Raw genomic sequence first — 12,877 nt, forward strand, 5'->3', positions numbered from 1 at the left:
CAGGGATGGAACCCGTAACCTCATGGTTCCTAGTCGTATTCATTAACCACTGTGCCACGACGGGAACTCCAAGATTGGCTTTTAAAAATATCAGGCTGGTTGCAATGCTACCGAGAATGGAAGAAAGGCCCAAATGAGTTCAGGTAGAAAGGTTTGTAGGTTTTTAGTAGTACATAAGGGCCATGACAGTTGTGTTTTAGCCTTAGAACATGACTTAAGGCCTTATAGTTGCTTTATGATCCTTGATGGTTTGCTACACCTTTATCCATCACACCTACAATCTCGGAAGCAAATATAAAGCAGTAGAGAAAGGTACTGTCCATTCACAGCAACCAGGGAAGCTGAGAAATACCTTTTAACAAGGCGCTTTGCCATCTGAAGTAATATCTGTTGTCTTCTTCTGGTCGTGAGGAAGAAGGGAACAAGAAAAATGGGTAGGCAGTGAGATCTCTCTGCCATAGAACATGTGGAGATGGGGTTTAATTCCAGGCCCTGCTCTTAATGGGCTTTATTACCTTCAAAAAGCCCTCTGTGAAGAACAAATGGTGTGCTATATGTGAGAATGTTGTTTAGAAAGTGATATATGTTAGCCATTGTTATTATTTCCAAAGTGACTAGCTCTATAGGTACTTGAAAAGTAGCTCAATTTTTATTATAAATGTTGACAGACTACTTGGATTTCAAAATTACTGCTCCAGAAATAAAGTTCTTCTTGTAAATGTATGAATATTGCATTTCCAAAGCTATAATGAAATATAATTTTATATCTTGATTTTCTATTTAATATTACATTCCAGGCATTGTCCCAGGTTTTTGCATATTGCTCATAGTCATCAATTTTAGTGGCTGTATAAAACAAAAGGATTATTTTGTAAATTTGCTGCTACTTCAGTAATTTCTATGAGTGAAGCAGAGAGTCTACTTCCTTTTTCTTTGATTCATGCATTATTGTGTTCTTTTGAAATTCTAGAAAAGAAACTTTAAATGGAGTATAATCTATTACATTTTTTTTTTTTTGGTCTTTTTTTTTTTTTTTTTTTTTTTTTTTTGCCATTTCCTGGGCCGCTCCCGCGGCATATGGAGGTTCCCAGGCTAGGGGTCTAATCGGAACTGTAGCTGCTGGCCTACGCCAGATCCACAGCAAAACGGGATCTGAGCGGCATCTGCAACCTACACCATAGCTCACGGCAACGTCGGATCGTTAATCCACTGAGCAAGAGCAGGGATCAAACTGGCAACCTCATGGTTCCTACTTGGATTCGTTAACCACTGCGCTAAGACAGGAACTCCCCATTACATTTTAAAATCACTATGTTGTACACTTGAAACTAATATAATATTGTAAATCGGCAATACCTCAGTAAAAACAATAAAAAAGCAAGGTGAAACAAATTCCAGAAAAGTAGTAAACATTGCAGAAAGTATGTGATTTCATCTTTTCCTTCATTGTAAAGGGGCTGTTTCTTGTGATGGTTTACTCCTTATTTTCTCTAAACTTTTGTCTAGAGTATTTGTTAAATTTCAAAATTCATAGCATCTAAGGAGAGAAAACTTTAAATTTTGTATATCAATGTGATGCATTTTATTAATGGACTTCCTAACATCTGATCTTTGTATTCTTAGGAGAAATTTATTCTCCTAATTTTCTTTCAATGCTGTGAATAATTTTGAAATTACTTTGATTATAATAATTAAAGGAAGTGGATATTACTAGTCTATTAGTTACTTGTGGCATGATAATGCCATGTGCCATTTATTACTTCAGCATTTTACATAATTCATTTAATCCTCTCAATACCTCCAATGCTGGGAACATTGTTATCTCCACCTTGCAGATGAGATAGCTGAGACACTCCTTCTATCACAGTGGACATCAATATTAAATTAGCATCATAAAATAAATTTAGCAGTTTTTTTTTTTGTTGTTTAATCCTCTGACATTTCATAGGGTATGGAGAGGAACTGCTTCTCAAACATCTGAATGAACTCTGCAGTAAGACCAATTCCCCTGAAACTATTGGGGAAAAGATTCTTTTATAATAATTTTAATGTTGTTCATAGTTCTAGCCCAGGCATTTTTTCTGGCTCATCATGGGCCACTGTTGATGTGGCAGTAAGTGGTTACATGTTCAGTAATGTTGGTTTTCTCTGAGGGGTGATGGAATGCCTGCTTTGCTCAGCCTCCATTGCAGTTAGTGGCCTTGCAGTTAGGCCAGAAGACTGTGGGTGGAAATGATGCTATTTCCATGACTGCCTTAAAATGGTCTATGTGACTTCCATGGTTATCTTCTCTCTTGTCTAGATGGCTGCAAGTGGAGGAAGGATGCTAAAGTCATTGCTTAAAGAAAAACTGCCCAGGAGTTGACCAACTCACATTTCATTTTGGGGTGAGTAAGAAATTAAATCTTTTTTGTGTTTTGAGCCACTAGGACCTTACATTTCTTGCTACAGAAGCTAACATAATTAAGCCTGACCAATCTATTGGTAAATTAAAAAATTGCCAGAGAAGTAGATATTTTACCCATGCTTTCAAGTTTATTAGCACAGGGTTAGAAATTTCTTAAAATTTAAGTCTTTGTATTGTAATTTTCCTTTTATAAAAAAACCCCACAGAACATACCTTTCTCATTCCCAGTTTAGTTTAATATTTTGCTTACATTTTCATCGTCTCATTTTTCTAAAGGAGAGTTACTTTTAGAATTTATTTAGTGTGGGGCTAGTATGGCCTGTATCTCCTTTCTTTCTTCATTCTTACCTGTTTAATGATATTTCCTTTGGCAGAATATTTGATTCATATTTTAAAATATTCTATAAAGCCTTGAGAAAGTATATGCACTGTTATAATATTTGCAGATTTTAAGAATGACATCAATTCTTTCTGGTTTAAATGTATAATTCAAATGTTATATATATATTTCCATTATATTACACTGTGTTGGTATCTTTTAAAATTTCAAGCAGTGTTTGCTTTCAGTCCTTACTCCTGTGTACTGGATTTATTTAATCTATTCTTTTATTTTTAATTGAAATATCTGACATATAACTGTGTAATTTTAAGGTATGCAACATGTTTATATATTGCAGTATGATTGCCATTTTTGCATTAGCCAATACTTTTATCACATTACATAATGATCATTTGTTTTATGTGGTGGGAATAATTAAGATCTAGTCTCTTAACAAGTCCAAAGTTTATAATACAATATTGTCTATAATCACTACACTGTGCATTAGATCTCCTGGACTTACTTACCTCCTAGTTGAAATTTTGACCCTCCTACATTGTTGCTGTTCCCCTCCCCCCACCCAGTCCCTGGTAACCACCATTTTACTCTCTGTTTTTAATGACTTCGGCTTTTTTTTTTTTTTTTTTTTAAGATTCCATGTATAGTGATATCACATAGTAATATTTTTTTTTATGTCTGGCTTATTTAGCATAATGTCCTTAAGATCCATCCACATTGTTACAAATGTCAGAGACTCCTTTCTTCTTATGGTTGAATGATATTTTCTTTGCTCTTCCCTTCCCTTCCCTTCCCTTCCCTTCCCTTCCCCTTCCCTTCCCCTTCCCTTCCCCTTCCCTTCCCCTTCCCCTTCCCTTCCCAGGGCTATACCTGGGCATATGGGAGTTCCCAGACTACCGGTTGAATCGGAGTTGTAGCTGCTGGCCAACACCATAGCCACAGCAATGCCAGATCCAAGCCACTTCTGCATCCTACACCATAGCTCATAGCAATGCCGGATCCTTAACCCACTGAGGAAGACCAGGGATTGAACCTGCGTCCTCATGGATACTAGTCAGGTTCATTACTGCTGAACCACAACGGGTACTCCCTGAAAGATAGTTCATTGTGTGTGTGTGTGTGTGTGTGTGTGTGTGTGTGTGTGTGTGTGTAGGTATGTGTGTGTCAGTGTGTATCACATCTTTATCCATTTTTCCACTGAGGGACATTTAGGCTCTTTCCATATCTTGGCTGTTGTGAATAATACTGCAGTAAATATGGGAATGTACATCTTTCTTTGGTATCCTGATTTCATTTCTTTTGAGCATATACCCAGAAGTAGAGTCCTAGATCACATGGTAGTTCTGTTATTATTATTATTATTTTTAGGAAACTTCATATTGTTTTCCATAGGGGTGTGTCATATATATTCCCACTAAGAATACACAAGCGTTCCTTTTCCTCTACATCCTTGACAACACTTGCTATTTCTTGTCTTGATGATAGCCATTCTCACAAGTATGAAGTGATAACTCATTATGGCTTTGATTTGCTTTTCCCTGATTAGTGATATTAAACACTGTTTTATGTAAATGCTGGCTATTTGAATGCCTCATATGGAAAAAAAAAGTCTATTTAGTTACTCTACCATTTTAAAAATTGTATAGTTTGTTTACAATATTATATTAGTTTCAGGTGTATACACAGTGATTCAGTATTTGTATTACTCTGTATTCCATTTAAAGTTATTATAAAATAATAGCTATATTTCCCTTGCTGTGCAATATATCCTTGCTGCTCATCTATTGTATACATTGTAGTTTATGTCTCTCTGAATCCCTTACTCCCATTTTCCACACTGGTAACCACTAGTTTGTTCTCTATATCCTTGATTCTGTTTCTGTTTATAAATATATATATATTTGTTTTATTATTTAGATTCCACATATAAATGATAATATACAGTATTTGTCTCTCTGTCTTACTTATTTCACTGTTTAATACCCTCTAGGTTCATCCACATTTTGCATATGGCAGAATTTCATCTTTTTATGGCTGAGTAGTATTCCACAGTATGTTTATGTGTCTATCTATTTATTTATCAATAAGTCATTCATCATTTTCTCACTTAAAGTGATAGCGACAAAAGAAGAATGTCTGATAAGCTTGTGATCAGATGCAACTTAAGTTTTTCTGTTTCAGTGACTATTTATCTACCTCTATGCAAAACCTGTATTATTTACTTGGCATTATGACAAATCTTGAACTCTGCTGGAGGTATAAAGCTGGGGGAAATACTTGATCAATCTTCAACATTGCCTTGACTATTCTTTTGCCTCCATATGAATTTTTTAATTAGCCTGTAATCTATTACAAAAATACGTTGTTTTTTTTTTAATTTAAATTGCATGAAACTTGTATACTAATTTGCAAGGAATTATAATCTTTATAATACTGAGCCTTGTCACTCATAAAGAGACTTATTTTTTCTTTGTATTATTGTTTATGCCCTTTAGTAGAGTTTTAGAATTTTCCGATATGAGTCTTTATGCAATGTTTTTTAGATTTCTTCCTAGGTGCCTTAAAATTTCTATTGCTTTGGTGAATGGATTTTTTTTCTTTTCTTCTTAATGTATGCTCTAATTGGTTATAAATATGTCCATTTATTTTATATGAGCATAAACAAGTAAATATGTGTACGAATCTGGCCAAATCATTCAACCTCTTCATAGTTTAGTTTCCTAATATGTGAAGTTGAGATTAAAAATAAATTTCACAGGATATGACTCATTAGAATTTAATCAGTTAATCTAGGTTTATACATAAAAAGATGATTAGCATGCATTAATGTTTTTACCTCCCTTTTCTTCATGCTTAAAGAAAGACTACTTAACCATCTGATATCATTGCTAAAAATCTGCGAGAATTAACTAGCTAAGTAAGATACTACCTTTGGGATAAAATCAGTTTGGCCTGAAGTTATTCCTTTGCTTTCTGGAAACAGCCTTAGATTACTGATTTTAGAGTAAATAGAAGTGCCCCAGGCAATACATGGGGGGGGGGGGGCAGAGAAGATAGCTTCAGGAAAACTAGCTCATCTGGATTTTAGTTTCCTGTTATATTATTAGCTAGCTGATATTAGCCTACTCATTATATACCTCTGGGTCTCAGTTTCTTAAGTGAAGAATTTTGATTAAATGATTCACATGATTACTTTCAGTTCTTAAATTTTATGATTCTATCATATCTTTTTCAGGAAATACCACTGTAGATACTTAAAACTTAGGCCTATATTAACCTTTCAGACTTGTAGCCCTAAATGACTTTCTATAAAGGAGACAAAGGACCAATGCCTTATGAATATTTTCATTTCAGCTATCTCAGATCAAAGTTTTGGGCATTATAAAAAATTTTAATTAATTAGCTTTGTAAAATGGTAGATGATAAGTGCAACAACTAAATAGAGACTGTCAAACTGGATTAAAAAAAATGTATGCCACATAGGTGCTATTTACAATGATCACATTTTATGTAGAGTGATACAGATAGTTTAAATGAAAAATAAAGGAAATAAATAAGTCAAATGCTAATTAAAATATATGTTTTCTACTATTAGTTATTGAAGACTTTAGGACAAAGAAAATTACCATGATGAAAGAGAAACATTGCATAATGATAACAGAGTGAATTCACTGAGAAAATACTATAATCCTAAATGTATACATATCTACCAACGGAACTTCAAAACAAACAATGAAAACAGATAGAAATGACAAGATAAATAGAAAGATTCATAATTATATATGGAGACTTCAAAACTCTTCTCATAGTAATTGGTAAAACAAACAAAATCAGTAAAATATTGACTATCTGAAGGACACTATCTACAACTTGATTTTTGTGTTAGATTTCTTCCTTGGTGCCTTAAAATGATAACTTCTAACTTAAAGTTATAAAATTATACTAGCAAAATATATTTTTTCTTGTGCATGTGGAATATTCAGTATGTATATCTTGGGTCATAAAACAAATTTTGCCGAATTTAAAAGAATTGATATCACACAAACTACGTTCTCTAACTATGGTGAAAGATGCATCTATTAACCCCCCAAATCCCAATCCATCCCACACCATCCCCCTCCTCCTTGGCAACCACAAGTCTTTTCTCCAAGTCCATGACTTTATTGTCTGTGGAAATGTTAATTTGTGCTGTATATTAGATTCCAGGTGTAAGTGATGCTATATGGTATTTGTCTTTCTCTTTCTGACTTACTTCACTTAGTGTGAGAGCCTCTAGTTCCATCCATGTTATTGCAAATGGCATTATTTTGTTCTTTTTTATGGCTGAGTAGTCCATTGTGTATATATACCACATCTTAATTTATTCATCTGTTGATGGACATTTAGGTTGTTTCCATGTCTTGGCTATTGTGAGTAGTGCTGCAATGAACATACGGGTGCATGTGTCTTTTATAAGGAAAGTTTTGTCTGGATATATGTACAAGAGTGGAATGGCTGGGTCATATGGTCATTCTATGTGTAGTTTTCTAAGGTATCTCTGTAATGATCTTCATAGTGGTTGTATCAGCTAACATTCCTACCAACAGTGCAGGAGGGTTCCCTTTTCTCCACACCTTCTCCAGCATTTGTTATTTGTGGACTTATTAATGATGGGCATTCTGAGCAATGTGAGTTGCTATTTCATTGTAGTTTTTTTGGTTTTTTATGTTCTCTTTTTAGGGCCGTACCCATGGCAGATGGATGTTCCCAGGCTAGGGTTCCAATCGTTGCTGTAGCCGCTGGCCTACACCACAGCCATAGCAACATGGGATCTGAGCTGCTTCTGCAATCTACACCACGACTCACAGCAATGCTGAATCCTTAACCCACTGAGCAAGACCAGATTGAACCCGCATCCTCACAGATGCTAGTTGGGTTCATTATCCACTGACCCACAACAGGAAGTCTGTTTCATTGTAGTTTTGATTGGCATTTCTCTAATAATTAATGATGTTGAGCATTTTTTAATGTGTGTGTTGGCCATATGTATATCATCTTTAGAGAAATGTCTATTCAGGTCTTTTGCCCATTTTTCAATTGGGTTGTTGGCTTTTTTGCTGTTGAGTTGTCTAAGTTGTTTGTATATTTTAGAGTTTAAGCTCTTGTCAGTTGTATCATTTGAAACTATTCTCTCCCATTCCATAGGTTGTCTTTTTTTTTAATTTTTTTTTATGGTTTCCTTTGCTGTGCAAAAGCTTGTCAGTTTGATTAGGTCCTATTGGTTTAATTTTGCTTTTATTTCTCTTGCCATGGGAGACTGACCTAAGAAAATATTTGAACAGTTGATGTCAGAGAATTTTTGCCTATGTTCTCATCTAGGAGTTTGATGGTGTCTTGTCTTATGTTTAAGTCTTTAAGCCATTTTGAGTTTATTTTTGTGCTTGGTGTGAGGGTGTGCTCTAGTTTCACTGATTTACATGTGGCAATCATTTTCCTAGCACCACTTGGAAAGAAGAGACTGTCTTTTTCCCATTTTATATTCTTGCCTCCATTGTTGAAGATTAATTGACTGTAGGCATCTTGGTTTATTTCTGGGCTCTCTACTCTGTTCTGTTGGTCTCTATTTTATTTTGGTACCAGTATGATACTGTCTTGATTATTGTAGCTTTATAATACTGTCTGAATTCTGGGAGAGTTACGCCTCCTGTTTGGTTTTTGTTCCTCAGGATTGCTTTGGCAATTCTGGATCTTTTATGGGTCCATATAAGTTTTTGGATTGCTTGCTCTAGTTCTGTGAAAAATGTCATGGGTAATTTGGTAGAGATTGATTTGATATGTAGATTGCTTTGGGTAGTATGGCCATTTTAATGATATTAATCCAACCCGGGAGCATGGAATATTTTTCCACTTCTTTGAATCCTCTTTAATTTCTTTGATTAATGTTTTAGAGTTCTCAGCATATAAATCTTTCATCTCCTTGATAAGCTTTATTCCTAGGTATTTAATTTTGGGGGGTTCAATTTTAAAAGTTACTCTGTTTTTATACTCCTTTTATAATATTTCATTGTTGGTATATAGAAATCCAAATGATTTCTGAATGTCGATCTTGTATCCTGGTACTTTGCTGAATTCATTGATCAGTTTGAGTAGTTTTTGTGTGGTGTCCTTAGGGTTTCCTATATACAGTATCATGCCATCCTCATGATACCTCTTCTTTTCCAATTTGGATACCTTTTATTTCTTTTGTTTGTCTGGTTGCTATGGCTAAGACTTCCAATACTATGTTGAATTAAGGTGGTGGTAGTGGGCCTTCTTGTCTTGTTCCAAATTTTAGCAGGAAGTCTTTCAGCTTTTCTCCATTGAGTATGATATTTGCTGTGGGTTTGTCATAAATGACTTAGTCATGTTAAGGAATGTTCCCTCTATACTCACTTTGATAAGAGTTTTTATCATGAAGGGATGTTAGACTCTGTCAAATGCTTTTTCTGCATCTGTTGAGATGATATGGTTTTGACATTTCTTTTGTTAATATGGTACATGACATTGATTGATTTGGATATGTTGAATCATCCTTGTGAACCTGGGTTGAATCCCACTTGATTGTGGTGTATGATCTTTTTTATGTAATGTTGGATTCAGTTGGTTAAAATTTTGGTGAGAATTTTTGTGTCTATATTCATCAAAGATATTGGCCTATATATATATATTTTTTTTTGGTAAATACTTTGTCTGATTTTGGTATTAGGATGATGGTGGCTTCATTGTATGTCTTTGAGATTATTCCTTCTTCTTCACCCTTTCAAAAAGGTTTAAAAAGGATGGATATAAGTTCTTTGTATCTTTGGTAGAGTTCACCTGGGAAGCTCTCTGGTCCTGGACTTTTGTTTCTAGGGAGTGTTTTATTAGATACTCAATTTCATTTCTAGTGATCAGTCTGTTCAATTGATCTTTTTCTACTTGATTCAATTTTGGTAGGCTGTATGTCTGTAGAAAGTTATCCATTTTTTCTAGGTTGTCATATTTTTTGGTATGCATTTGTTGGTATATAATTGTTTATAGTATTATGGGTTTTTTTTTTGTATTTCTACAGTGTCTCTTGTGATTTCTCCTTTTTCACTTCTTATTTTGTTGATTTGGGTTTTTCTGTACTCTTCTTGGTGAGTCTGGCCAGAGGTTTGTCAATTTTGTTTATCCTTAGAAATAACCCACTCTTGGTTTTATTGATTTTTTTCTATTATTTTTTGAATCTCTACTTATTTACTCTCTGAGCTTTATGATTTCCTTCCTTCTGCTGACTTTAGGGGTTTTTTGCTCTTATTTTTCTAATTGTTTTAGGTGGTAGTTTATGTTGTTGATTTGAGATTTTTCTTCTTTTTTGAGGATGTCCTCTAAGGACTTCTCCTGCAGCATCTCATAGATTTTGAATAGTTGTGATTTCATTACTATTTGTCTCAAGGTATTTTTAAATTTTCCTTTTAATTTTCTCATTGACCCATTTGTTTTTTAGTAGCATATTGTTTCATCTCCATGTAGTCATTTTTTTCTCATTTATTTTCTTGTGGTTGATATCTAGTTTCATGCCATTGTGGTCAGAGAAAATACTTGAAATAACTTCTATACTCTTAAATTTGTTGAAGTTAGTTTTGTGCCCCTGTAAATGGTCAATCCTTTGGAATGTTCCATGTGCACTTAAAAAAAAATGTATATTTTGATTTTTTTTTGGATGTAATGTCCTGAAAATGTCAATAAGTCTAACTGTTCTCTTTTTTAAATTGCACAAATCATTTTAATCCGTGTACCGAGTATTATCTTCTATTGTTTTGTAAATATTTTTTCTTTTTTATGAATTTTATTACATTTATAGTTGTACAACCATTATCACAACCCAATTTTATAGCATTCCCATCCAAAAGGTCTAACTTTAATATTGTGTCATTTAGGATCTCTGATGGCTTTTAGATTTTTTTGTCTAGAGGATCTGTCCATTGATGTGATTGAGGTGTTAAAGTTTCCCATTATTATTTTGTTCCCATTAATTTCTCTTTTACCTCTCTTAGTATTTGATGTATGTATCTGGGTGCTCCTATGTTAGGGGCATATGTATTATAATATACTCTTCTTGAATGGATCCTTTTATCATTAAATACTGTCCTTCTTTTTCTTTGTGGCCTTAGTTTTAAAGTCTATTTTGTCTGATATGAGTATTGCAACTCCTGCTTTTCTCTCTTTTCCACTGGCATGAAATATCTTTTTCTGTCACCTTACTTTCAATCTATATATGTCCTTTACCTTAAGGTGAATCTCTGAAAGGCAGCATATTGTAGCTCTTTTGTTGTATCCAATCCATCACTCTATGTCTTCTGTTTGAAACATTCAGTCCATTGACATGTAAGGTAATTATTGATAAATATGTATTTACTACTATTTTAAATCTGGTTTTCCAGTTTATTCTATATTTCTCCTTTGTTTCTTTTTTTTTTTTTTTTTGGTTGGATGATTTCCTTTTATTTTATGCTTGTCTACTTTTAGTTTTTGTGAATGTAATGTTTGATTTTGATTTGTGGTTGCCCTATTTTTCAAATATGTTAATCCCTTCTATATCTGCTTGCTTTTAGCCTTGTAGTCATATAGGCTTAAACACAGTCTTAAAAAAAGAGTTGAGATTTTCTTACTTTCTTTCCCACATTCTATGATTTTGAAGTCCTTTTTTTCCATCTTCATGTTTGTTTTTTTGCTGTTCCTTGTGTTTATCATCACTTTTACAATAGTTTTTTTTTCTTTTCTTGTTTTAGATCTGTATGCTGACTTATTTAAGTGACTACTTTCCAATTGTAATTTCCTCAATCCTATTTCTTTCTTCTTTTTTATTTAGAGAAGCCCTTTCAGAATTACTTTTAGAATGTATTTAGTATTCCTGTACTCTTTTAGCTTTTGTTTGTTGGAGAAATTCTTTATTTTCCCTTCTATTTTAAATGATATTCTTTCTGGTTAGAGTATTCTAGGCTGCAAAATTTTCCCTTTTAGAACTTTGAATATATCTTACCACTCTCTTCCAGCCTGTAGTGTTTCTGTAGTGAAGTCAGCTGATAGCCTTATGGGAGTTCACTTGTAATTGATATTTTGTTTTTCTCTTGCTGCCTTTAGAATCTTTGCCTTTAACTTTTGTCATTTTTAGTATGTCTTGGTGTGGGCCTGTTTGGTCAACTTTTGGGGGGGCCTCTGTGCTTCTCGTATCTTGATATCTCTTTCCTTTAGATTTGGAAAGTTTGCAGACATAATTTCTTCAAATATATTTTCAATCTCCTTTTCTCCTCTGGAATTCCTATTATGTATAGATTGGTTGCTTGACATTATCCCATGTATCTCTTATATTGCTCTCATGTTTTTTCATTTGGTTTTCTGTCTGCGGTCCTGATGGGGTGATTTTCATTATTCCATCTTCTAAGCCACTAATTCATCCCTCTGCACTATTCATTCTGCTATTGAGTGCCTTTAACTCAGTTTGCATCTGTGCAAATTAATTTTCTAATTTTTCTATGTTCCTCCTTATATTTTCTAGTTCCTTTCTAAATTAATCTGCATTGTTGTTTATATCTGCTCTTAATTCCTTCATATTCATCCTTTATTCCTTCAGTATTTTCACTATCTCCCTTTTGAACTCAGTGTCTATTGGACTGCAGAGGTCTGTTTCATTGTTTGTTGCATCAGGTGAATTCTCCTGTTCTTTTAACTGGGAATGGTTCTTCATTTTGCTTATATTTTTCTTATGTTGTGAGTTTAGGGAAGCCAACTACTATAGTCTTGGAAGGCTATTTCTCTGCAAGAGCATCCCTTTGTATTTGGTGGGAGATTACTATTTTTGGTGTCAGAGTTTGAATGCTAGCTATCTCTCTCCTCAGTGTGAGCAGACTATTTTCCCCTTGATAGGGTGCTTCATGTGTTTTCAGGGAGAAGGAGGCAATGAGCAGGGCTAGTAGTCAGTGCCTAGTTGCTGGGCTCTTAACAGTAGCAAGGACCTGTTGGAAGGTGGCATAGACTATTCCTAATTTCAGGGACCTGAGAAGTGGTAATATGCCTCCAACACAGTTAGGCAGTGCCTGCAGCATTTAGCAAGTTGCAGCATCAGGGTGTGTGATTTCCCTGGGAAGTCAGAG

General features: G+C 34.2%; 1 long non-coding RNA gene across 1 annotated transcript in view; it reads left to right on the top strand.

Moving 5' to 3' along the window:
* LOC146406356 (uncharacterized) overlaps window positions 1-12,877 on the top strand; it is a 410,255-nt gene that overhangs the window by 322,173 nt on the left and 75,205 nt on the right. Inside the window, exon 3 of the long non-coding RNA XR_014811152.1 lies at window positions 2,303-2,387. This is a non-coding gene — a long non-coding RNA (uncharacterized LOC146406356). The remainder of the gene's footprint in view (window positions 1-2,302; window positions 2,388-12,877) is intronic.

This window comes from Sus scrofa, chromosome 1, assembly GCF_054392235.1.
Source record: "Sus scrofa isolate SSC_HxYL_T2T_F1_AM1 chromosome 1, Sscrofa_HxYL_maternal_Yorkshire_Landrace_v2.0, whole genome shotgun sequence".
Lineage (NCBI taxonomy): Eukaryota > Metazoa > Chordata > Mammalia > Artiodactyla > Suidae > Sus > Sus scrofa.